The sequence below is a fragment of the Tenrec ecaudatus genome, chromosome 1 (assembly GCF_050624435.1).
Source record: "Tenrec ecaudatus isolate mTenEca1 chromosome 1, mTenEca1.hap1, whole genome shotgun sequence".
Classification (NCBI taxonomy): Eukaryota; Metazoa; Chordata; class Mammalia; order Afrosoricida; family Tenrecidae; genus Tenrec; species Tenrec ecaudatus.
In genome coordinates this window covers 277,524,499-277,548,981 of record NC_134530.1, presented here as the reverse complement: position 1 = coordinate 277,548,981, position 24,483 = coordinate 277,524,499, and positions in this window count along the sequence as shown.

The window sequence follows — 24,483 nt, the reverse complement described above, 5'->3', positions numbered from 1 at the left end:
TCCAAGGACCCGCTAGGAAACCTACATAGTCAAAGGCCCCGCTCGGTAACCTAGAATCCAAGTGCTCGCTAGTTAACCTACATAGTCCAAGTGCCCGCTATGTATCCTAGATAGTCAAAGTGCCCGCTAGGTAACTTACATTGTCCAAGTTCCCGCTAGGTAACCTAGATACTCAAAGTGCCCGTTACCTAACCTAGATAGTCCAAGTGCCCGCTAAGCAACCTACATAGTCCAAGTGCCCGTCGTTAACCTAGAAGTCCAAGTGCCCGCTAGGTAACCTAGACAATCCAAGTACCCGCTAGGTTACTTGCACATACCAAGTGCCCGTTCGTTAACCTAGATAGTCCAAGTGCCCGTTAGTTAACCTAGATAGTCCAAGTGCCCGCTAGTAAACCTAGATAGTCCAAGGGCCTGCTAGTTAACGTAGATAGTCCAAGTGCCCGCTAGTTAACCTAAATCGTCCAAGTGTCCGCTAGGTAACCTAGATAGTCCAAGTGCCTGATAGCTAACCTACATAGTCCAAGTGTCCGTTCGTTAACCTAGATAGTCCAAGTGCCCATTGGGTAACCTACATAGTCCAAGTGCCCGCTAGTTAACCTACATAGTCCAAGTGCCTTCTAGGGAGCCTACATAGTCCACGTGACCGCTAGGGAACCTACATAGTCCAAGTGCCCGTTAGGGAACCTACATAGTCCAAGTGCCCGCTATTTAACCTACATAGTCCAAATGCCCGCAAGGAAACTTAATAGTCTAAATGTCCGCTAGGCAACCTACATAATCCAAGTGCCCGCTCTGGAACATACATAGTCCAAGTGCCTGTTAGCTAACCTAGATAGTCCAAGGGCCCGCTAGTTGACCTACATAGTCCAAGTTCCAGATAGGTAACCTAGATAGTACAAGTGCCCGCTAGGGGACCTAGATAGTCCAATTGCCTTTTAGCTAACCTAGATAGTCCAAGTGGTGGCTAGGTAACCTACATAGTCCAAGTACCCGTTCGTTAACCTAGATAAGCCAAGTGCCCGTTAGGTAACCTAGACAGTCCAAGTGCCCGCTAGTTACCCTACATAGACCAAGTGGCCATTAGTTAACCCAGATAGTCAAAGTGCCTGCTAGGTAACCTAGATAGTCCAATTGCCCGCTGGGCAACATACATAGTCCGAGTGCCCGTTCGTTAACATAGAAGTCCAAGTGCCCGCTAGGTAACCTAGACAGTCCAAGTGCCCGCTAGGTTACCTGCATAGTCCAAGTGCCCGTTAGGTAACATACATACTCCAAGTGTCCGCTAGTTAACCTACATAGTCCAATGCCAATTAGCTAACCTAGATAGTCCAAGGGCCCGCTAGTTGACCTACATAGTCCAAGTGCCCGCTAGGTAACCTAGATAATCCAAGTGCCCGCTAGGTAACCTAGACAGTCCAAGTGCCCGCTAGGTTACCTGCACATACCAAGTGCCCGTTCGTTAACCTAGATAGTCCAAGTGCACGTTAGTTAACCTAGATAGTCCAAGTGCCCGCTAGTAAACCTAGATAGTCCAAGGGCCCGCTAGTTAACCTAGATCGTGCAAGTGTCCGCTAGTTAACCTACATAGTCCAAGTGCCCGCTAGGTAACCTACATAGTGCAGGTGTCCGCTAGGTAACCTACATAGTCCAAGTGCCCGCTAGTTAACATAGATAGTCCAAGTGCCCGCTAGGGAAGGTACATAGTCCAAGTGCCCGCTGGGTAACCTAGAGAGTGCAAATGCCCGCTAGTTAACCTACATAGTCCAAGTGCCTGCTAGGTAACCTAAATAGTCCAAGGGCCTGCTAGTTAACCTAGATAGTCCAAGTGCCCGCTAGGTAACCTACATAGTGCGAGTGTCCGCTAGTTAACCTACGTAGTCCAAGGAACCCCTAGTTAACCTAGATAGTCCAAGTACCCGCTAGTTAACCTAGATCATCCAATTGTCCGCTAGTTAACCTACATAGTCCAAGTGTCCTTTAGGGAACCTAGATAGTCCAAGTGCCCGCTAAGGAACCTACATAGTCCAATTGTCCGCTCTGGAACATACATAGTTCAAGTGCCTGTTAGTTAACCTAGATAATCCAAGTGCCTGCTAGTTAACCTACATAGTCCAAGTGCCCGTTAGGCAACCTACATAATCCAAGTGCCCGCTAGGTAACCTATATAGTCCAAATGCCCGCTAGGGAACCTACATAGTCCAAGTGCCCGCTAGTTAACCTAGAGAGTCCAAGTGCCCGCTTTTTAACCTACATAGTTCGAGTGTCCGCTAGGTAACCTAGACAGTCCAAGTGACCACTAGGTTACCTACATAGTCCAAGTGCCCGTTCGTTAACCTACATAGTCCAAGTGCCCGCTAGGTAACGTAGATAGCCCAAGTGCCCGCTAGGGAACGTACATAGTCCAAGTGCCCTCTAGGTAACCTAGATAGTCCAAGTGCCCGCTAGTTAACCTACATAGTCCAAGTGCCTGCTAGGTAAACTACATAGTCCAAGTGCCCACTAGGTAACCTAGACAGTCCAATTGCCCGATAGTTAAACTAGACAGTCCAAGTACCCGCTAGGGAACCTACATAGTCCAAGCGCCCACTAGGGAACCTACATAGTCCAAGTGCTCGCTTGGCAACCTACATAGTTCAAGTGCCCCTTAGTTAACCAAGATAGTCAAAGTGCCAGCTAGGTAACCTAGATAGTCCAATTGCCCGCTAGGTAACCTACATAGTCCAAGTGCCCGTTAGGTAACCTTGATAGTCCAATTGCCCGTTAGCTAATCTAGATAGTCCATGTGTCCGCAAGTTAACCTACATAGTCCAAGTGCCCGCTAGGTAACCTAGACAGTCCAAGTGCCCGTTAGGTTACCTACATAGCCCAAGTGCACTTTCGTTTACCTAGATAGTCCAAGTGCCCGCTGGTCACCTACATAGTCCAACAGCCCGCTAGGTAACCTTGATAGTCCAAGTGCCTTCTAGTTAACCTACATAGTCCAAGTGCCTGCTAGGTAACCTAGATAGTCTCAGTGCCCGCTAGGTAACCTAGATAGTCCATGTGCCCGCTAGTTAACCTACATAGTCCAAGTGCCCGATAGAAACCTATATTGTCTAAGTGCCTTTTAGGGAACCTACATAGTCCAAGTGCCCGTTAGGGAACCAATAGTCTTAGTGCTGGCTAGGGAACCTGTATCATCCAAGTGCCCGCTAGGTAACCTAGATAGTCCATGTGCCCGCTAGGTAACCTACAAAGTCCAAGTGCCCGCTAGGTTATCTATATAGTCCAAATGCCCGCTAGGAAACCTACATAGTCCACGTACCCGCTAATTAACCTACATAGTCCAAGTGACCATTAGCTAACCTAGATAGTCTAAGGGCCCACTAGTTAACCTACATAGTTCAAGTGCCCGCTAGGTAACTTAGATAATCCAAGTGCCCGCTAGTTAACCTACATAGTCCAAAGGCCCGCTAGTTAACCTACATAGTCCAAGGGCCCGCTAGTTGACCTACATAGTCCAAGTGCCCGCTAGGTAACCTAGATTGTCCTATTGCCCGTTAGTTAACCCAGATAGTCCAAGTGCCTGCTAGGGTATGTACATAGACCAAGTGCCCGCTAGGTAACCTAGATAGTCCAAGTGCCCGCTAGGTAACTTAGACAGTCCAAGTGCCTGTTAGGTTACCTACACTGCCCAAGTGCACTTTCGTTTACCTAGATAGTCCAAGTGCCCGCTGGTAACCTACATAGTCCAAGAGCCCGCTAGGTAGCCTTGATAGTCCAAGTGCCTTCTAGTTAACCTACATAGTCCAAGTGCCTGCTAGGTAACCTAGATAGTCTCAGTGCCCGCTAGGTAACCTAGATAGTCCATGTGCCCGCTAGTTAACCTACATAGTCCAAGTGCCCGATAGAAACCTATATAGTCCAAGTGCCCTTTAAGGAACCTACATAGTCCAAGTGCCCGTTAGGGAACCAATAGTCTTAGTGCTGGCTAGGGAACCTATATCATCCAAGTGCCCGCTAGGTAACCTAGATAGTCCAAGTGCCCGCTAGGTTACCTACAAAGTCCAAGTGCCCGCTAGGTTATCTATATAGTCCAAATGCCCGCTAGGGAACCTACATAGTCCACGTACCCGCTAATTAACCTACATAGTCCAAGTGACCATTAGCTAACCTAGATAATCTAAGGGCCCACTAGTTAACCTACATAGTTCAAGTGCCCGCTAGGTAACTTAGATAATCCAAGTGCCCGCTAGGTAACCTAGATTGTCCTATTACCCGTTTGTTAACCTAGATAGTCCAAGTGCCCGCTAGGTAACCCAGATAGTCCAAGTGCCCGCTAGGGTATGTACATAGACCAAGTGTCCGCTAGGTAACCTAGATAGTCCAAGTGCCCGCTAGTTAACCTACATAGTCGAAGGGCCCCTTAGTTAACCTAGATAGTCCACGTGCCCGCTAGTTAACCTAGATTGTCAAAGTGTCCGCTAGTTAACCTACATAGTCCAAGTGCCCTTAGGTAACCTACATAGTCCAAGTTCCCGCTAGGTAACCTAGATAGTCAAGGGCCAGTTACATATCCTAGATCGTCCAATTGCCCGCTGGGGAACCTACATAGTCCGAGTGCCCGTTCGTTAACATAGAAGTCCAAGTGCCCGCTAGGTAACCTAGACAGTCCAAGTGCCCGCTAGGTTACCTGCATTGTCCAAGTGCCCATTAGGTAACCTACATAATCCAAGTGTCCGCTAGTTAACCTACATAGTCCAAGTGCCAGTTAGCTAACCTAGATAGTCCAAGGGCCCGCTAGTTGACCTTCATAGTCCAAGTGCCCACTAGGTAACCTAGATAATCCAAGTGCCCGCTAGGGAACCTTCATAGTCCAAGGTCCAGCTAGGTAACTTAGATAGTCCAAGTGCCCGCTCGTTAACCTAGATAGTCCTAGTGCCCGTTAGTTAACCTAGAGTGTCCAAGTGCCCACTAGTAAACCTACATAATCCATGGGGCCGCTAGCTAACCTACATAGTGCAAGGGCCCGCTAGTTAACCTAGATAGTCCAAGTGCCCGCTAGTTAACCTAGATAGTCCAAGTGCCCACTAGGTAACCTAGACAGTCCAATTGCCCCCTAGTTAACCTAGACAGTCCAAGTACCCGATAGGGAACCTACATAGTCCAAGTGCCCTCTAGGGAACCTAGATAGTCCAAGTGCTCGCTAGGCAACCTACATAGTCCAAGTGCCCGTTAGTTAACCTAGATTGTCCAATTGCCCGTTAGCTAACCCAGATAGTCCAAGTGCCTGCTAGGGTATGTACATAGACCAAGTGCCCGCTAGGTAACCTAGATAGTCCAAGTGCCCGCTAGGTAACTTAGACAGTCCAAGTGCCTGTTAGGTTACCTACACTGCCCAAGTGCACTTTCGTTTACCTAGATAGTCCAAGTGCCCGCTGGTAACCTACATAGTCCAAGAGCCCGCTAGGTAGCCTTGATAGTCCAAGTGCCTTCTAGTTAACCTACATAGTCCAAGTGCCTGCTAGGTAACCTAGATAGTCTCAGTGCCCGCTAGGTAACCTAGATAGTCCATGTGCCCGCTAGTTAACCTACATAGTCCAAGTGCCCGATAGAAACCTATATAGTCCAAGTGCCCTTTAAGGAACCTACATAGTCCAAGTGCCCGTTAGGGAACCAATAGTCTTAGTGCTGGCTAGGGAACCTATATCATCCAAGTGCCCGCTAGGTAACCTAGATAGTCCAAGTGCCCGCTAGGTTACCTACAAAGTCCAAGTGCCCGCTAGGTTATCTATATAGTCCAAATGCCCGCTAGGGAACCTACATAGTCCACGTACCCGCTAATTAACCTACATAGTCCAAGTGACCATTAGCTAACCTAGATAATCTAAGGGCCCACTAGTTAACCTACATAGTTCAAGTGCCCGCTAGGTAACTTAGATAATCCAAGTGCCCGCTAGGTAACCTAGATTGTCCTATTACCCGTTTGTTAACCTAGATAGTCCAAGTGCCCGCTAGGTAACCCAGATAGTCCAAGTGCCCGCTAGGGTATGTACATAGACCAAGTGTCCGCTAGGTAACCTAGATAGTCCAAGTGCCCGCTAGTTAACCTACATAGTCGAAGGGCCCCTTAGTTAACCTAGATAGTCCACGTGCCCGCTAGTTAACCTAGATTGTCAAAGTGTCCGCTAGTTAACCTACATAGTCCAAGTGCCCTTAGGTAACCTACATAGTCCAAGTTCCCGCTAGGTAACCTAGATAGTCAAGGGCCAGTTACATATCCTAGATCGTCCAATTGCCCGCTGGGGAACCTACATAGTCCGAGTGCCCGTTCGTTAACATAGAAGTCCAAGTGCCCGCTAGGTAACCTAGACAGTCCAAGTGCCCGCTAGGTTACCTGCATTGTCCAAGTGCCCATTAGGTAACCTACATAATCCAAGTGTCCGCTAGTTAACCTACATAGTCCAAGTGCCAGTTAGCTAACCTAGATAGTCCAAGGGCCCGCTAGTTGACCTTCATAGTCCAAGTGCCCACTAGGTAACCTAGATAATCCAAGTGCCCGCTAGGGAACCTTCATAGTCCAAGGTCCAGCTAGGTAACTTAGATAGTCCAAGTGCCCGCTCGTTAACCTAGATAGTCCTAGTGCCCGTTAGTTAACCTAGAGTGTCCAAGTGCCCACTAGTAAACCTACATAATCCATGGGGCCGCTAGCTAACCTACATAGTGCAAGGGCCCGCTAGTTAACCTAGATAGTCCAAGTGCCCGCTAGTTAACCTAGATAGTCCAAGTGCCCACTAGGTAACCTAGACAGTCCAATTGCCCCCTAGTTAACCTAGACAGTCCAAGTACCCGATAGGGAACCTACATAGTCCAAGTGCCCTCTAGGGAACCTAGATAGTCCAAGTGCTCGCTAGGCAACCTACATAGTCCAAGTGCCCGTTAGTTAACCTAGATTGTCCAATTGCCCGTTAGCTAACCCAGATAGTCCAAGTGCCTGCTAGGGTATGTACATAGACCAAGTGCCCGCTAGGTAACCTAGATAGTCCAAGTGCCCGCTAGGTAACTTAGACAGTCCAAGTGCCTGTTAGGTTACCTACACTGCCCAAGTGCACTTTCGTTTACCTAGATAGTCCAAGTGCCCGCTGGTAACCTACATAGTCCAAGAGCCCGCTAGGTAGCCTTGATAGTCCAAGTGCCTTCTAGTTAACCTACATAGTCCAAGTGCCTGCTAGGTAACCTAGATAGTCTCAGTGCCCGCTAGGTAACCTAGATAGTCCATGTGCCCGCTAGTTAACCTACATAGTCCAAGTGCCCGATAGAAACCTATATAGTCCAAGTGCCCTTTAAGGAACCTACATAGTCCAAGTGCCCGTTAGGGAACCAATAGTCTTAGTGCTGGCTAGGGAACCTATATCATCCAAGTGCCCGCTAGGTAACCTAGATAGTCCAAGTGCCCGCTAGGTTACCTACAAAGTCCAAGTGCCCGCTAGGTTATCTATATAGTCCAAATGCCCGCTAGGGAACCTACATAGTCCACGTACCCGCTAATTAACCTACATAGTCCAAGTGACCATTAGCTAACCTAGATAATCTAAGGGCCCACTAGTTAACCTACATAGTTCAAGTGCCCGCTAGGTAACTTAGATAATCCAAGTGCCCGCTAGGTAACCTAGATTGTCCTATTACCCGTTTGTTAACCTAGATAGTCCAAGTGCCCGCTAGGTAACCCAGATAGTCCAAGTGCCCGCTAGGGTATGTACATAGACCAAGTGTCCGCTAGGTAACCTAGATAGTCCAAGTGCCCGCTAGTTAACCTACATAGTCGAAGGGCCCCTTAGTTAACCTAGATAGTCCACGTGCCCGCTAGTTAACCTAGATTGTCAAAGTGTCCGCTAGTTAACCTACATAGTCCAAGTGCCCTTAGGTAACCTACATAGTCCAAGTTCCCGCTAGGTAACCTAGATAGTCAAGGGCCAGTTACATATCCTAGATCGTCCAATTGCCCGCTGGGGAACCTACATAGTCCGAGTGCCCGTTCGTTAACATAGAAGTCCAAGTGCCCGCTAGGTAACCTAGACAGTCCAAGTGCCCGCTAGGTTACCTGCATTGTCCAAGTGCCCATTAGGTAACCTACATAATCCAAGTGTCCGCTAGTTAACCTACATAGTCCAAGTGCCAGTTAGCTAACCTAGATAGTCCAAGGGCCCGCTAGTTGACCTTCATAGTCCAAGTGCCCGCTAGGTAACCTAGATAATCCAAGTGCCCGCTAGGGAACCTTCATAGTCCAAGGTCCAGCTAGGTAACTTAGATAGTCCAAGTGCCCGCTCGTTAACCTAGATAGTCCTAGTGCCCGTTAGTTAACCTAGAGTGTCCAAGTGCCCACTAGTAAACCTACATAATCCATGGGGCCGCTAGCTAACCTACATAGTGCAAGGGCCCGCTAGTTAACCTAGATAGTCCAAGTGCCCGCTAGTTAACCTAGATAGTCCAAGTGCCCACTAGGTAACCTAGACAGTCCAATTGCCCCCTAGTTAACCTAGACAGTCCAAGTACCCGATAGGGAACCTACATAGTCCAAGTGCCCTCTAGGGAACCTAGATAGTCCAAGTGCTCGCTAGGCAACCTACATAGTCCAAGTGCCCGTTAGTTAACCTAGATTGTCCAATTGCCCGTTAGCTAACCTAGATATTCGAAGTGTCCGCTAGTTAACCTACATAGTCCAAGTGCCCGTTCGTTAACCTAGATAGTCCAAGTGCCCGCTAGGTAACCTAGACAGTCCAAGTGCCCGCTAGGTTACCTACATAGTACAAGTGCACGTTCGTTAACCTAGATAATCCAAGTGCCCGTTAGGTAACCTAGACAGTCCAAGTGCCCGCTAGTTACCCTACATAGTCCAAGTGCCCGTTAGTTAACATAGATAGTCAAAGTGCCTGCTAGGTAACCTAGATAGTCCAAGTGTCCGCTAGATAACCTACATAGTCCAAGTGACCACTAGGTTACCTACATAGTCCAAGTGCCCACTAGGGAACCTACATAGTCCAAGTGATTGCTAGGCAACCTACATAGTCCAAGAGCCCGTTAGTTAACCTAGATTGTCCAATTGCCCGTTAGCTAACCTAGATAGTCGAAGTGTCCGCTAGTTAACCTACATAGTCCAAGTGCCCGTTCGTTAACCTAGATAGTCCAAGTGCCCGCTAGGTAACCTAGACAGTCCAAGTGCCCGCTAGGTTACCTACATAGTCCAAGTGCACGTTCGTTAACCTAGATAGTCAAAGTGCCCGCTGGTAAACTACATAGTCCAAGGGCCTGCTAGGTAACCTTGATAGTCCATGTGCCTTCTAGTTAACCTACGTAGTCCAAGTGCCCGCTAGATAACCTACATAGTCCAAGTGCCCACTAGGTAACCTAAATAATCCAAATGCCCGCTAGGGAAATTACATAGTCCAAGTGCCCGTTAGTTAACCTAGATAGTCCAAGTGCCCGCTAGTAAACCTAGATAGTCCAAGGGCCTGCTAGTTAACCTAGATAGTCCAAGTGCCCGCTAGTTAACCTAAATCGTCCACGTGTGCGCTAGGTAACCTAGATAGTCCAAGTGCCTGATAGCTAACCTACATAGTCCAAGTGTCCGTTCGTTAACCTAGATAGTCTAAGTGCCCATTGGGTAACCTACATAGTCCAAGTGCCCGCTAGTTAACCTACATAGTCCAAGTGCCTTCTAGGGAGCCTACATAGTCCACGTGACCGCTAGGGAACCTACATACTCAAAGTGCCCGTTAGGGAACCTACATAGTCCAAGTGCCCGCTAGGTAACTTACATAGTCCAAATGCCCGCAAGGAAACCTACATAGTCTAAATGTCCGCTAGGCAACCTACATAATCCAAGTGCCCGCTCTGGAACATACATAGTCCAAGTGCCCGTTAGCTAACCTAGATAGTCCAAGGGCCCGCTAGTTGACCTACATAGTCCAAGTGCCAGCTAGGTAACCTATATAGTACAAGTGCCCGCTAGGGAACCTAGATAGTCCAAGTGGTGGCTAGGTAACCTACATAGTCCAAGTGCCCGTTCGTTAACCTAGATAATCCAAGTGCCCGTTAGGTAACCTAGACAGTCCAAGTGCCCGCTAGTTACCCTACATAGTCCAAGTGCCCGTTAGTTAACCTAGATAGTCAAAGTGCCTGCTAGGTAACCTACATAGTCCAAAGCCCGCTAGGCAACCTAAATAGTCCAAATGCCCGCTAGGGAAACTACATAGTCCAAGTGCCCGCTAGTTAACCTTGATGTTCCAAGTGCCCCCTAGTAGACCTACATAATCCATGGGCCCGCTAGTTAACCTACATAGTGCAAGGGCCCGCTAGTTAACCTAGATCGTGCAAGTGTCTGCTAGTTAACCTACATAGTCCAAGTGCCAGCTAGGTAACCTAGATAGTCCAATTGCCCGCTAGGGATCCTTCATAATCCAAGTGCCTGCTAGGTAACCTAGATAGTCCAAGTGCCCGCTAGGGAAGGTACATAGTCCAAGTATCCGCTAGGTAACCTAGAGAGTTCAAGTGCCCGCTAGTTAACCTACATAGTCCAAGTGCCCGCTAGTTAACCTAGATAGTCCAAGTGCCCGCTAGTAAAGCTAGATAGTCCAAGGGCCTGCGAGTTAACCTAGATAGTCCAAGTGCCTGCTAGTTAACCTAAATCGTCCAAGTGTCCGCTAGGTAACCTACATAGTCCAAGTGCCTGCTAGGTAACCTAGATAGTTCAAGTGCCTGATACATAACCTACATAGTCCAAGTGTCCGTTCGTTAACCTAGATAGTCCAAGTGCCCATTGAGTAACCTACATAGTCCAAGTGCCAGCCTGGTAACCTGGTTAGTCCAAGTGCCCGCTAGTTAACCTACATAGTCCAAGTGCCTTCTAGGGAGCCTACATAGTCCACGTGACCGCTAGGGAACCTACATAGTCCAAGTGCCCGCTAGGTAACCTACATAGTCCAAATGCCCGCAAGGAAACCTACATAGTCTAAATGTCCGCTAGGCAACCTACATAATCCAAGTGCCCACTCTGGAACATACATAGTCCAAGTGCCCGTTAGCTAACCTAGATAGTCCAAGGGCCCGCTAGTTGACCTACATAGTCCAAGTGCCAGCTAGGTAACCTAGATAGTACAAGTGCCCGCTAGGGAACCTAGATAGTCAAAGTGCCTGTTAGGTAACCTAGATAGTCCAAGTGGTGGCTAGGTAACCTACATAGTCCAAGTGCCCGTTCGTTAACCTAGATAATCCAAGTACCCGTTAGGTAACCTCGACAGTCCAAGTGCCCGCTAGTTACCCTACATAGTCCACGTGCCCGTTAGTTAACCTAGATAGTCAAAGTGCCTGCTAGGTAACCTAGATAGTCCAAGTGCCTGCTAGATAACCTACATAGTCCAAGTGCCCGCTAGGTAACCTAAATAGTCCAAATGTCCGCTAGGGAAACTACATAGTCCAAGTGCCCGCTAGTTAACCTAGATACTCCAAGTGCCCCCTAGTAAACCTACATAATCCATGGGCCCGCTAGTTAACCTACATAGTGCAAGGCTCCGCTAGTTAACCAAGATAGTCCAAGTGCCTGCTAGGTAACCTACATAGTGCAGGTGTCCGCTAAGTAACCTACATAGTCCAAGTGCCCGCTAGTTAACATAGATAGTCCAAGTGCCCGCTAGGGAAGGTACATAGTCCAACTGCCCGCTAGGTACCCTAGAGAGTGCAAATGCCCGATAGTTAACCTACATAGTCCAAGTGCCTGCTAGGTAACCTAGATAGCCAGGGGCCTGCTAGTTAACCTAGATAGTCCAAGTGCCCGCTAGGTAACCTACATTGTGCAAGTGTCCGCTAGTTAACCTACGTAGTCCAAGGAACCCCTAGTAAACCTAGATAGTCCAAGTACCCGCTAGTTAACCTAGATCATCCAATTGTCCGCTAGTTAACCTACATAGTCCAAGTGTCCTTTAGGGAACCTAGATAATCCAAGTGCCCGCTAAGGTACCTACATAGTCCAATTGTCCACTCTGGAACATACATAGTTCAAGTGCCTGTTAGTTAACCTAGATAATCCAAGTGCCCGCTAGTTAACCTACATAGTCCAAGTGCCCGCTAGGCAACCTACATAATCCAAGTGCCCGCTAGGTAACCTAGATAGTCCTAGTGCACGCTAGTTAACCTACATAGTCCATGTGTCCGCTAGGTAACCTAGACAGTCCAAGTGACCACTAGGTTACCTACATAGTCCAAGTGCCCGTTCGTTAACCTACATAGTCCAAGTGCCCGCTAGGTAACGTAGATAGTCCAAGTGCCCGCTAGTTAACCTACATAGTCCAAGTCCCTGCTAGGTAAACTACATAGTCCAAGTGCCCACTAGGTAACCTAGACATTCCAATTGCCCGCTAGTTAACCTAGACAGTCCAAGTACCCGCTAGGGAACCTACATAGTCCAAGCGCCCGCTAGGGAACCTACATAGTCCAAGTGCTCGCTTGGCAACCTACATAGTTCAAGTGCCCCTTAGTTAACCAAGATAGTCAAAGTGCCTGCTAGGTAACCTAGATAGTCCTATTGCCCGCTAGGTAACATACATAGTCCAAGTGCCCGTTAGGTAACCTTGATAGTCCAATTGCCCGTTAGCTAATCTAGATAGTCCAAGTGTCCGCTAGTTAACCTACATAGTCCAAGTGCCCGTTCGTTAACCTAGATAGTCCAAGTGCCCGCTAGGTAACCTAGACAGTCCAAGTGCCCGTTAGGTTACCTACATAGCCCAAGTGCACTTTCGTTTACCTAGATAGTCCAAGTGCCCGCTGGTAACCTACATAGTCCAAGAGCCTTCTAGTTAACCTACATAGTCGAAGTGCCCGCTAGGTAACCTAGATAGTCTCAGTGCCCGCTAGGTAACCTAGATAGTCCATGTGCCCGCTAGTTAACCTACATAGTCCAAGTGCCCGATAGAAACCTATATAGTCCAAGTGCCCTTTAGGGAAACTACATAGTCCAAGTGCCCGTTAGGGAACCAATAGTCTTAGTGCTGGCTAGGGAACCTGTATCATCCAAGTGCACGCTAGGTAACCTAGATAGTCCAAGTGCCCGCTAGGTAACCTACAAAGTCCAAGTGCCCGCTAGGTTATCTATATAGTCCAAATGCCCGCTAGGGAACCTACATAGTCCACGTACCCGCTAATTAACCTACATAGTCCAAGTGACCATTAGCTAACCTAGATAGTCTAAGGGCCCACTAGTTAACCTACATAGTTCAAGTGCCCGCTAGGTAACTTAGATAATCCAAGTGCCCGCTAGTTAACCTACATAGTCGAAGGGCCCCTTACTTAACCTAGATAGTCCACTTGCCCGCTAGTTAACCTAGATTGTCCAAGTGTCCGCTAGTTAACCTACATAGTCCAAGTGCCCTTAGGTAACCTACATAGTCCAAGTTCCCGCTAGGTAACCTAGATAGTCAAGGGCCCGTGACCTATCCTAGATCGTCCAATTGCCCGCTGGGCAACCTACATAGTCCGAGTGCCCATTCGTTAACATAGAAGTCCAAGTGCCCGCTAGGTAAAATAGACAGTCCAAGTGCCCGCTAGGTTACCTGCATAGCCCAAGTGCCCGCTAGTTAACCTACATAGTCCAAGTGCCAGTTAGCTATCCTAGGTAGTCCAAGGGCCCGCTAGTTGACCTACATAGTCCAAGTGCGCGCTAGGTAACCTAGATAATCCAAGTGCCCTCTAGGGAACCTTCATATTCCAAGTGCCAGCTAGGTAACTTAGATAGTCCAAGTGCCCGCTCGTTAACCTAGATAGTCCTAGTGCCCGTTAGTTAACCTAGAGTGTCCAAGTGCCCACGAGGGGACGTACTTAGTCCAAGTGCCCGTTAGCTAACCTAGATAGCCCAAGGGCACCGCTAGTTAACATTGATCATCCAAGTGCCCGCTAGTTAACCTACGTAGTCCAAGGTCCGCTATTTAACCTAGATAGTCCAAGTGCTCGCTAGTTAACCTACATATTACAAGGGCCCGCTAGTTGACCTAGATAGTCCAAGTGCCCGCTAGTTAACCTAGATAGTCCAAGTGCCCGCTAGGTGGCCTAAGTAGTCCAAATGTCCGATAGGGATCCTACATAGTCCAAGTGCCCGCTAGGTAACCTATATAGTCCAAGTGCCCGTTCGTTAACCTAGATAGTCCAAGTGCACGCTAGGTAACCTAGACTGTCCAAGTGCCCGCTAGGTTACCTACATAGTCCAAGTGCCCGTTCGTTAACCTAGATACTCCAAGGACCCGCTAGGAAACCTACATAGTCAAAGGCCCCGCTCGGTAACCTAGAATCCAAGTGCTCGCTAGTTAACCTACATAGTCCAAGTGCCCGCTATGTAACCTAGATAGTCAAAGTGCCCGCTAGGTAACTTACATTGTCCAAGTTCCCGCTAGGTAACCTAGATACTCAAAGTGCCCGTTACCTAACCTAGATAGTCCAAGTGCCCGCCAAGCAACCTACATAGTCCAAGTGCCCGTCGTTAACCTAGAAGTCCAAGTGCCCGCTAGGTAACCTAGACAATCCAAGTACCCGCTAGGTTACTTGCACATACCAAGTGCCCGTTCGTTAACCTAGATAGTCCAAGTGCCCGTTAGTTAACCTAGATAGTCCAAGTGCCCGCTAGTAAACCTAGATAGTCCAAGGGCCTGCTAGTTAACGTAGATAGTCCAAGTGCCCGCTAGTTAACCTAAATCGTCCAAGTGTCCGCTAGGTAACCTAGATAGTCCAAGTGCCTGATAGCTAACCTACATAGTCCAAGTGTCCGTTCGTTAACCTAGATAGTCCAAGTGCCCATTGGGAAACCTACATAGTCCAAGTGCCCGCTAGTTAACCTACATAGTCCAAGTGCCCGTTAGGGAACCTACATAGTCCAAGTGCCCGCTAGGTAACCTACATAGTCCAAATGCCCGCAAGGAAACCTACATAGTCTAAATGTCCACTAGGCAACCTACATAATCCAAGTGCCCGCTCTGGAACATACATAGTCCAAGTGCCCGTTAGCTAACCTAGATAGTCCAAGGGCCCGCTAGTTGACCTACATAGTCCAAGTTCCAGATAGGTAACCTAGATAGTACAAGTGCCCGCTAGGGGACCTAGATAGTCCAATTGCCTTTTAGCTAACCTAGATAGTCCAAGTGGTGGCTAGGTAACCTACATAGTCCAAGTGCCCGTTCGTTAACCTAGATAAGCCAAGTGCCCGTTAGGTAACCTAGACAGTCCAAGTGCCCGCTAGTTACCCTACATAGTCCAAGTGCCCGTTAGTTAACCCAGATAGTCAAAGTGCCTGCTAGGTAACCTATATAGTCCAATTGCCCGCTGGGCAACATACATAGTCCGAGTGCCCGTTCGTTAACATAAAAGTCCAAGTGCCCGCTAGGTAACCTAGACAGTCCAAGTGCCTGCTAGGTTACCTGCATAGTCCAAGTGCCCGTTAGGTAACATACATACTCCAAGTGTCCGCTAGTTAACCTACATAGTCCAATGCCAATTAGCTAACCTAGATAGTCCAAGGGCCCGCTAGTTGACCTACATAGTCCAAGTGCCCGCTAGGTAACCTAGATAATCCAAGTGCCCGCTAGGTAACCTAGACAGTCCAAGTGCCCGCTAGGTTACCTGCACATACCAAGTGCCCGTTCGTTAACCTAGATAGTCCAAGTGCACGTTAGTTAACCTAGATAGTCCAAGTGCCCGCTAGTAAACCTAGATAGTCCAAGGGCCCGCTAGTTAACCTAGATCGTGCAAGTGTCCGCTAGTTAACCTACATAGTCCAAGTGCCCGCTAGGTAACCTACATAGTGCAGGTGTCCGCTAGGTAACCTACATAGTCCAAGTGCCCGCTAGTTAACATAGATAGTCCAAGTGCCCGCTAGGGAAGGTACATAGTCCAAGTGCCCGCTGGGTAACCTAGAGAGTGCAAATGCCCGCTAGTTAACCTACATAGTCCAAGTGCCTGCTAGGTAACCTAAATAGTCCAAGGGCCTGCTAGTTAACCTAGATAGTCCAAGTGCCCGCTAGGTAACCTACATAGTGCGAGTGTCCGCTAGTTAACCTACGTAGTCCAAGGAACCCCTAGTTAACCTAGATAGTCCAAGTACCCGCTAGTTAACCTAGATCATCCAATTGTCCGCTAGTTAACCTACATAGTCCAAGTGTCCTTTAGGGAACCTAGATAGTCCAAGTGCCCGCTAAGGAACCTACATAGTCCAATTGTCCGCTCTGGAACATACATAGTTCAAGTGCCTGTTAGTTAACCTAGATAGTCCAAGTGCCTGCTAGTTAACCTACATAGTCCAAGTGCCCGCTAGGCAACCTACATAATCCAAGTGCCCGCTAGGTAACCTATATAGTCCAAATGCCCGCTAGGGAACCTACATAGTCCAAGTGCCCGCTAGTTAACCTAGAGAGTCCAAGTGCCCGCTTTTTAACCTACATAGTTCGAGTGTCCGCTAGGTAACCTAGACAGTCCAAGTGACCACTAGGTTACCTACATAGTCCAAGTGCCCGTTCGTTAACCTACATAGTCCAAGTGCCCGCTAGGTAACGTAGATAGCCCAAGTGCCCGCTAGGGAACGTACATAGTCCAAGTGCCCGCTAGGTAACCTAGATAGTCCAAGTGCCCGCTAGTTAACCTACATAGTCCAAGTGCCTGCTAGGTAAACTACATAGTCCAAGTGCCCACTAGGTAACCTAGACAGTCCAATTGCCCGATAGTTAAACTAGACAGTCCAAGTACCCGCTAGGGAACCTACATAGTCCAAGCGCCCGCTAGGGAACCTACATAGTCCAAGTGCTCGCTTGGCAACCTACATAGTTCAAGTGCCCCTTAGTTAACCAAGATAGTCAAAATGCCTGCTAGGTAACCTAGATAGTCCAATTGCCCGCTAGGTAACCTACATAGTCCAAGTGCCCGTTAGGTAACCTTGATAGTCCAATTGCCCGTTAGCTAATCTAGATAGTCCATGTGTCCGCAAGTTAACCTACATAGTCCAAGTGCCCGCTAGGTAACCTAGACAGTCCAAGTGCCCGTTAGGTTACCTACATAGCCCAAGTGCACTTTCGTTTACCTAGATAGTGCAAGTGCCCGCTGGTCACCTACATAGTCCAACAGCCCGCTAGGTAACCTTGATAGTCCAAGTGCCTTCTAGTTAACCTACATAATCCAAGTGCCTGCTAGGTAACCTAGATAGTCTCAGTGCCCGCTAAGTAACCTAGATAGTCCATGTGCCCGCTAGTTAACCTACATAGTCCAAGTGCCCGATAGAAACCTATATAGTCCCAGTGCCCTTTAGGGAAACTACATAGTCCAAGTGCCCGTTAGGGAACCAATAGTCTTAGTGCTGGCTAGGGAACCTGTATCATCCAAGTGCACGCTAGGTAACCTAGATAGTCCAAGTGCCCGCTAGGTAACCTACAAAGTCCAAGTGCCCGCTAGGTTATCTATATAGTCCAAATGCCCGATAGGAAACCTACATAGTCCACGTACCCGCTAATTAACCTACATAGTCCAAGTGACCATTAGCTAACCTAGATAGTCTAAGGGCCCACTAGTTAACCTACATAGTTCAAGTGCCCGCTAGGTAACTTAGATAATCCAAGTGCCCGCTAGTTAACCTACATAGTCCAAAGGCCCGCTAGTTAACCTACATAGTCCAAGGGCCCGCTAGTTGACCTACATAGTCCAAGTGCCCGCTAGGTAACCTAGATTGTCCTATTGCCCGTTAGTTAACCCAGATAGTCCAAGTGCCCGCTAGGGTATGTACATAGACCAAGTGCCCGCTAGGTAACCTAGATAGTCCAAGTGCCCGCTAGGTAACTTAGACAGTCCAAGTGCCTGTTAGGTTACCTACACTGCCCAAGTGCACTTTCGTTTACCTAGATAGTCCAAGTGCCCGCTGGTAACCTACATAGTCCAAGAGCCCGCTAGGTAGCCTTGATAGTCCAAGTGCCTTCTAGTTAACCTACATAGTCCAAGTGCCTGCTAGGTAACCTAGATAGTCTCAGTGCCCGCTAGGTAACCTAGATAGTCCAAGTGCCCGCTAGTTAACCTACATAGTCCAAGTGCCCGATAGAAACCTATATAGTCCAAGTGCCCTTTAAGGAACCTACATAGTCCAAGTGCCCGTTAGGGAACCAATAGTCTTAGTGCTGGCTAGGGAACCTATATCATCCAAGTGCCCGCTAGGTAACCTAGATAGTCCAAGTGCCCGCTAGGTTACCTACAAAGTCCAAGTGCCCGCTAGGTTATCTATATAGTCCAAATGCCCGCTAGGGAACCTACATAGTCCACGTACCCGCTAATTAACCTACATAGTCCAAGTGACCATTAGCTAACCTAGATAATCTAAGGGCCCACTAGTTAACCTACATAGTTCAAGTGCCCGCTAGGTAACTTAGATAATCCAAGTGCCCGCTAGTTAACCTACATAGTCCAAAGGCCTGCTAGTTAACCTACATAGTCCAAGGGCCCGCTAGTTGTCCTACATAGTCCAAGTGCCCGCTAGGTAACCTAGATTGTCCTATTGCCCGTTAGTTAACCTAGATAGTCCAAGTGCCCGCCAGGTAACCCAAATAGTCCAAGTGCCCGCTAGGGTATGTACATAGACCAAGTGCCCGCTATGTAACCTAGATAGTACAAGTGCCCGCTAGTTAACCTACATAGTCGAAGGGCCCCTTAGGTAACCTAGATAGTCCACGTGCCCGCTAGTTAACCTAGATTGTCCAAGTGTCCGCTAGTTAACCTACATAGTCCAAGTGCCCTTAGGTAACCTACATAGTCCAAGTTCCCGCTAGGTAACCTAGATAGTCAAGGGCCCGTTACCAACCTAGATCGTCCAATTGCCCGCTAGGTAACCTAGATAGTCCAAGTGCCCGCTAGGTAACCTACAAAGTCCAAGTGCCCGCTAGGTTATCTATATAGTCCAAATGCCCGCTAGGAAACCTACATAGTCCACGTACCCGCTAATTAACCTACATAGTCCAAGTGACCATTAGCTAACCTAGATAGTCTAAGGGCCCACTAGTTAACCTACATAGTTCAAGTGCCCGCTAGGTAACTTAGATAATCCAAGTGCCCGCTAGTTAACCTACATAGTCCAAAGACCCGCTAGTTAACCTACATAGTCCAAGGGCCCGCTAGTTGACCTACATAGTCCAAGTGCCCGCTAGGTAACCTAGATTGTCCTATTGCCCGTTAGTTAACCCAGATAGTCCAAGTGCCCGCTAGGTAACCTAGATAGTCCAAGTGCCCGCTAGGTAACCTAGACAGTCCAAGTGCCAGTTAGGTTACCTACATAGCCCAAGTGCACTTTCGTTTACCTAGATAGTTCAAGTGCCCGCTGGTATCCTACATAGTCCAAGAGCCCGCTAGGTAACCTTGATAGTCCAAGTGCCTTCTAGTTAACCTACATAGTCCAAGTGCCCGCTAGGTAACATAGATAGTCTCAGTGCCCGCTAGGTAACCTAGATAGTCCATGTGCCCGCTAGTTAACCTACATAGTCCAAGTGCCCGATAGAAACCTATATAGTCCAAGTGCCCTTTAGGGAACCTACATAATCCAAGTGCCCGTTAGGGAACCAATAGTCTTAGTGCTGGCTAGGGAACCTGTATCATCCAAGTGCCCGCTAGGTAATCTAGATAGTCCAAGTTCCCGCTAGGTAACCTACAAAGTCCAAGTGCCCGCTAGGTTATCTATATACTCCAAATGCCCGCTAGGGAACCTACATAGTCCACGTACCCGCTAATTAACCTACATAGTCCAAGTGACCATTAGCTAACCTAGATAGTCTAAGGGCCCACTAGTTAACCTACATAGTTCAAGTGCCCGCTAGGTAACTTAGATAATCCAAGTGCCTGCTAGTTAACCTACATAGTCCAAAGGCCCGCTAGTTAACCTACATAGTCCAAGGGCCCGCTAGTTGACCTACATAGTCCAAGTGCCCGCTAGGTAACCTAGATTGTCCTATTGCCCGTTAGTTAACCCAGATAGTCCAAGTGCCCGCTAGGGTATGTACATAGACCAAGTGCCCGCTAGGTAACCTAGATAGTCCAAGTGCCCGCTAGGTAACTTAGACAGTCCAAGTGCCTGTTAGGTTACCTACACTGCCCAAGTGCACTTTCGTTTACCTAGATAGTCCAAGTGCCCGCTGGTAACCTACATAGTCCAAGAGCCCGCTAGGTAGCCTTGATAGTCCAAGTGCCTTCTAGTTAACCTACATAGTCCAAGTGCCTGCTAGGTAACCTAGATAGTCTCAGTGCCCGCTAGGTAACCTAGATAGTCCATGTGCCCGCTAGTTAACCTACATAGTCCAAGTGCCCGATAGAAACCTATATAGTCCAAGTGCCCTTTAAGGAACCTACATAGTCCAAGTGCCCGTTAGGGAACCAATAGTCTTAGTGCTGGCTAGGGAACCTATATCATCCAAATGCCCGCTAGGTAACCTAGATAGTCCAAGTGCCCGCTAGGTTACCTACAAAGTCCAAGTGCCCGCTAGGTTATCTATATAGTCCAAATGCCCGCTAGGGAACCTACATAGTCCACGTACCCGCTAATTAACCTACATAGTCCAAGTGACCATTAGCTAACCTAGATAATCTAAGGGCCCACTAGTTAACCTACATAGTTCAAGTGCCCGCTAGGTAACTTAGATAATCCAAGTGCCCGCTAGTTAACCTACATAGTCCAAAGGCCTGCTAGTTAACCTACATAGTCCAAGGGCCCGCTAGTTGTCCTACATAGTCCAAGTGCCCGCTAGGTAACCTAGATTGTCCTATTGCCCGTTAGTTAACCTAGATAGTCCAAGTGCCCGCTAGGTAACCCAAATAGTCCAAGTGCCCGCTAGGGTATGTACATAGACCAAGTGCCCGCTATGTAACCTAGATAGTACAAGTGCCCGCTAGTTAACCTACATAGTCGAAGGGCCCCTTAGGTAACCTAGATAGTCCACGTGCCCGCTAGTTAACCTAGATTGTCCAAGTGTCCGCTAGTTAACCTACATAGTCCAAGTGCCCTTAGGTAACCTACATAGTCCAAGTTCCCGCTAGGTAACCTAGATAGTCAAGGGCCCGTTACCTATCCTAGATCGTCCAATTGCCCGCTAGGTAACCTAGATAGTCCAAGTGCCCGCTAGGTAACCTACAAAGTCCAAGTGCCCGCTAGGTTATCTATATAGTCCAAATGCCCGCTAGGAAACCTACATAGTCCACGTACCCGCTAATTAACCTACATAGTCCAAGTGACCTTTAGCTAACCTAGATAGTCTAAGGGCCCACTAGTTAACCTACATAGTTCAAGTGCCCGCTAGGTAACTTAGATAATCCAAGTGCCCGCTAGTTAACCTACATAGTCCAAAGACCCGCTAGTTAACCTACATAGTCCAAGGGCCCGCTAGTTGACCTACATAGTCCAAGTGCCCGCTAGGTAACCTAGATTGTCCTATTGCCCGTTAGTTAACCCAGATAGTCCAAGTGCCCGCTAGGGTATGTACATAGACCAAGTGCCCGCTAGGTAACCTAGATAGTCCAAGTGCCCGCTAGGTAACCTAGACAGTCCAAGTGCCAGTTAGGTTACCTACATAGCCCAAGTGCACTTTCGTTTACCTAGATAGTCCAAGTGCCCGCTGGTAACCTACATAGTCCAAGAGCCCGCTAGGTAACCTTGATAGTCCAAGTGCCTTCTAGTTAACCTACATAGTCCAAGTGCCCGCTAGGTAACATAGATAGTCTCAGTGCCCGCTAGGTAACCTAGATAGTCCATGTGCCCGCTAGTTAACCTACATAGTCCAAGTGCCCGATAGAAACCTATATAGTCCAAGTGCCCTTTAGGGAACCTACATAATCCAAGTGCCCGTTAGGGAACCAATAGTCTTAGTGCTGGCTAGGGAACCTGTATCATCCAAGTGCCCGCTAGGTAACCTAGATAGTCCAAGTGCCCGCTAGGTAACCTACAAAGTCCAAGTGCCCGCTAGGTTATCTATATACTCCAAATACCCGCTAGGGAACCTACATAGTCCACGTACCCGCTAATTAACCTACATAGTCCAAGTGACCATTAGCTAACCTAGATAGTCTAAGGGCCCACTAGTTAACCTACATAGTTCAAGTGCCCGCTAGGTAACTTAGATAATCCAAGTGCCCGCTAGTTAACCTACATAGTCCAAAGGCCCGCTAGTTAACCTACATAGTCCAAGGGCCCGCTAGTTGACCTACATAGTCCAAGTGCCCGCTAGGTAACCTAGACTGTCCTATTGCCCGTTAGTTAACCTAGATAGTCCAAGTGCCCGCTAGGTAACCCAGATAGTCCAAGTGCCCGCTAGGGTATGTACATAGACCAAGTGCCCGCTAGGTAACCTAGATAGTCCAAGTGCCCCCTAGTTAACCTACATAGTCGAAGGGCCCCTTAGTTAACCTAGATAGTCCACGTGCCCGCTAGTTAACCTAGATTGTCCAAGTGTCCGCTAGTTGACCTAGATAGTCCAAGTGCCCGCTAGTTAACCTAGATAGTCCAAGTGCCCGCTAGGTGGCCTAAGTAGTCCAAATGTCCGATAGGGATCCTACATAGTCCAAGTGCCCGCTAGGTAACCTATATAATCCAAGTGCCCGTTCGTTAACCTAGATAGTCCAAGTGCATGCTAGGTAACCTAGACTGTCCAAGTGCCCGCTAGGTTACCTGCATAGTCCACGTGCCCGTTAGTTAACCTACATAGTCCAAGTGTCCGCTAGTTAACCTACATAGTCCAAGTGCCAGTTAGCTAACCTAGATAGTCTAAGGGCCCGCTAGTTGACCTACATAGTCCAAGTGCCCGCTAGGTAACCTAGATAATCCAAGTGCCTGCTAGGGAAACTTCATAGTCCAAGTGCCAGCTAGGTAACTTAGATAGTCCAAGTGCCCGCTCGTTAACCTAGATAGTCCTAGTACCCGTTAGTTAACCTAGAGTGTCCAATGCCCACGAGGGGATGTACTTAGTCCAAGTGCCCGTTAGCTAACCTAGATAGTCCAAGGGCCCCGCTAGTTAACATTGATCATCCAAGTGCCCGCTAGTTAACCTACGTAGTCCAAGGTCCGCTAGTGAACCTAGATAGTCCAAGTGCTCGCTAGTTAACCTACATAGTACAAGGGCCCGCTAGTTGACTTAGATAGTCCAAGTGCCCGCTAGTTAACCTAGATAGTCCAAGTGCCCGCTAGGTAACGTAAGTAGTTCAAATGTCCGATAGGGATCCTACATAGTCCAAGTGCCCGCTAGGTTACCTACATAGTCCAAGTGCCCGTTCGTTAACCTAGATAGTCCAAGTACCCCCTAGGAAACCTACATAGTCAAAGGGCCCGCTAGGTAACCTAGAGTCCAAGTGCTCGCTAGTTAACCTACATAGTCCAAGTGCCCGCTATGTAACCAAGATAGTCAAAGTGCCCGCTAGGTAACTTACATTGTCCAAGTTCCCGCTAGGTAACCTAGATACTCAAAGTGCCCGTTACCTAACCTAGATAGTCCAAGTGCCCGCTAAGCAACCTACATAGTCCAAGTCCCCGTCGTTAACCTAGAAGTCCAAGTGCCCGCTAGGTAACCTAGACAGTCCAAGTGTCCGCTAGGTAACCTACATAGTCCAAGTGCCTGCTAGGTAACCTAGATAGTCCAAGTGCCTGATAGCTAACCTACATAGTCTAAGTGTCCGTTCGTAAACCTAGATAGTCCAAGTGCCCATTGGGTAACCTACATAGTCCAAGTGCCCGCTTGGTAACCTGGTTAGTCCAAGTGCCCGCTAGTTAACCTACATAGTCCAAGTGCCTTCTAGGGAGCCTACATAGTCCACGTGACCGCTAGGGAACCTACATAGTCCAAATGCCCGCAAGGAAACCTACATAGTCTAAATGTCCGCTAGGCAACCTACATAATCCAAGTGCCCACTCTGGAGCATACATAGTCCAAGTGCCCGTTAGCTAACCTAGATAGTCTAAGGGCCCGCTAGTTGACCTACATAGTCCAAGTGCCAGCTAGGTAACCTAGATAGTACAAGTGCCCGCTAGGGAACCTAGATAGTCCAAGTGCCTGTTAGCTAACCTAGATAGTCCAAGTGGTGGCTAGGTAACCTACATAGTCCAAGTGCCCGTTCGTTAACCTAGATAATCCAAGTGCCCGTTAGGTGACCTAGACAGTCCAAGTGCCCGCTAGTTACCCTACATAGTCCAAGTGCCCGTTAGTTAATCTAGATAGTCAAAGTGCCTGCTAGGTAACCTAGATAGTCCAAGTGCCCGCTAGATAACCTACATAGTCCAAGTGCCCGCTAGGTAACCTAAATAGTCCAAATGTCCGCTAGGGAAACTACATAGTCCAAGTGTCCGCTAGTTAACCTAGATAGTCCAAGTGCCCCCTAGTAAACCTACATAATCCATGGGCCCGCTAGTTAACCTACATAGTGCAAGGGCCCGCTAGTTAACCTAGATCGTGCAAGTGTCCGCTAGTTAACCTACAT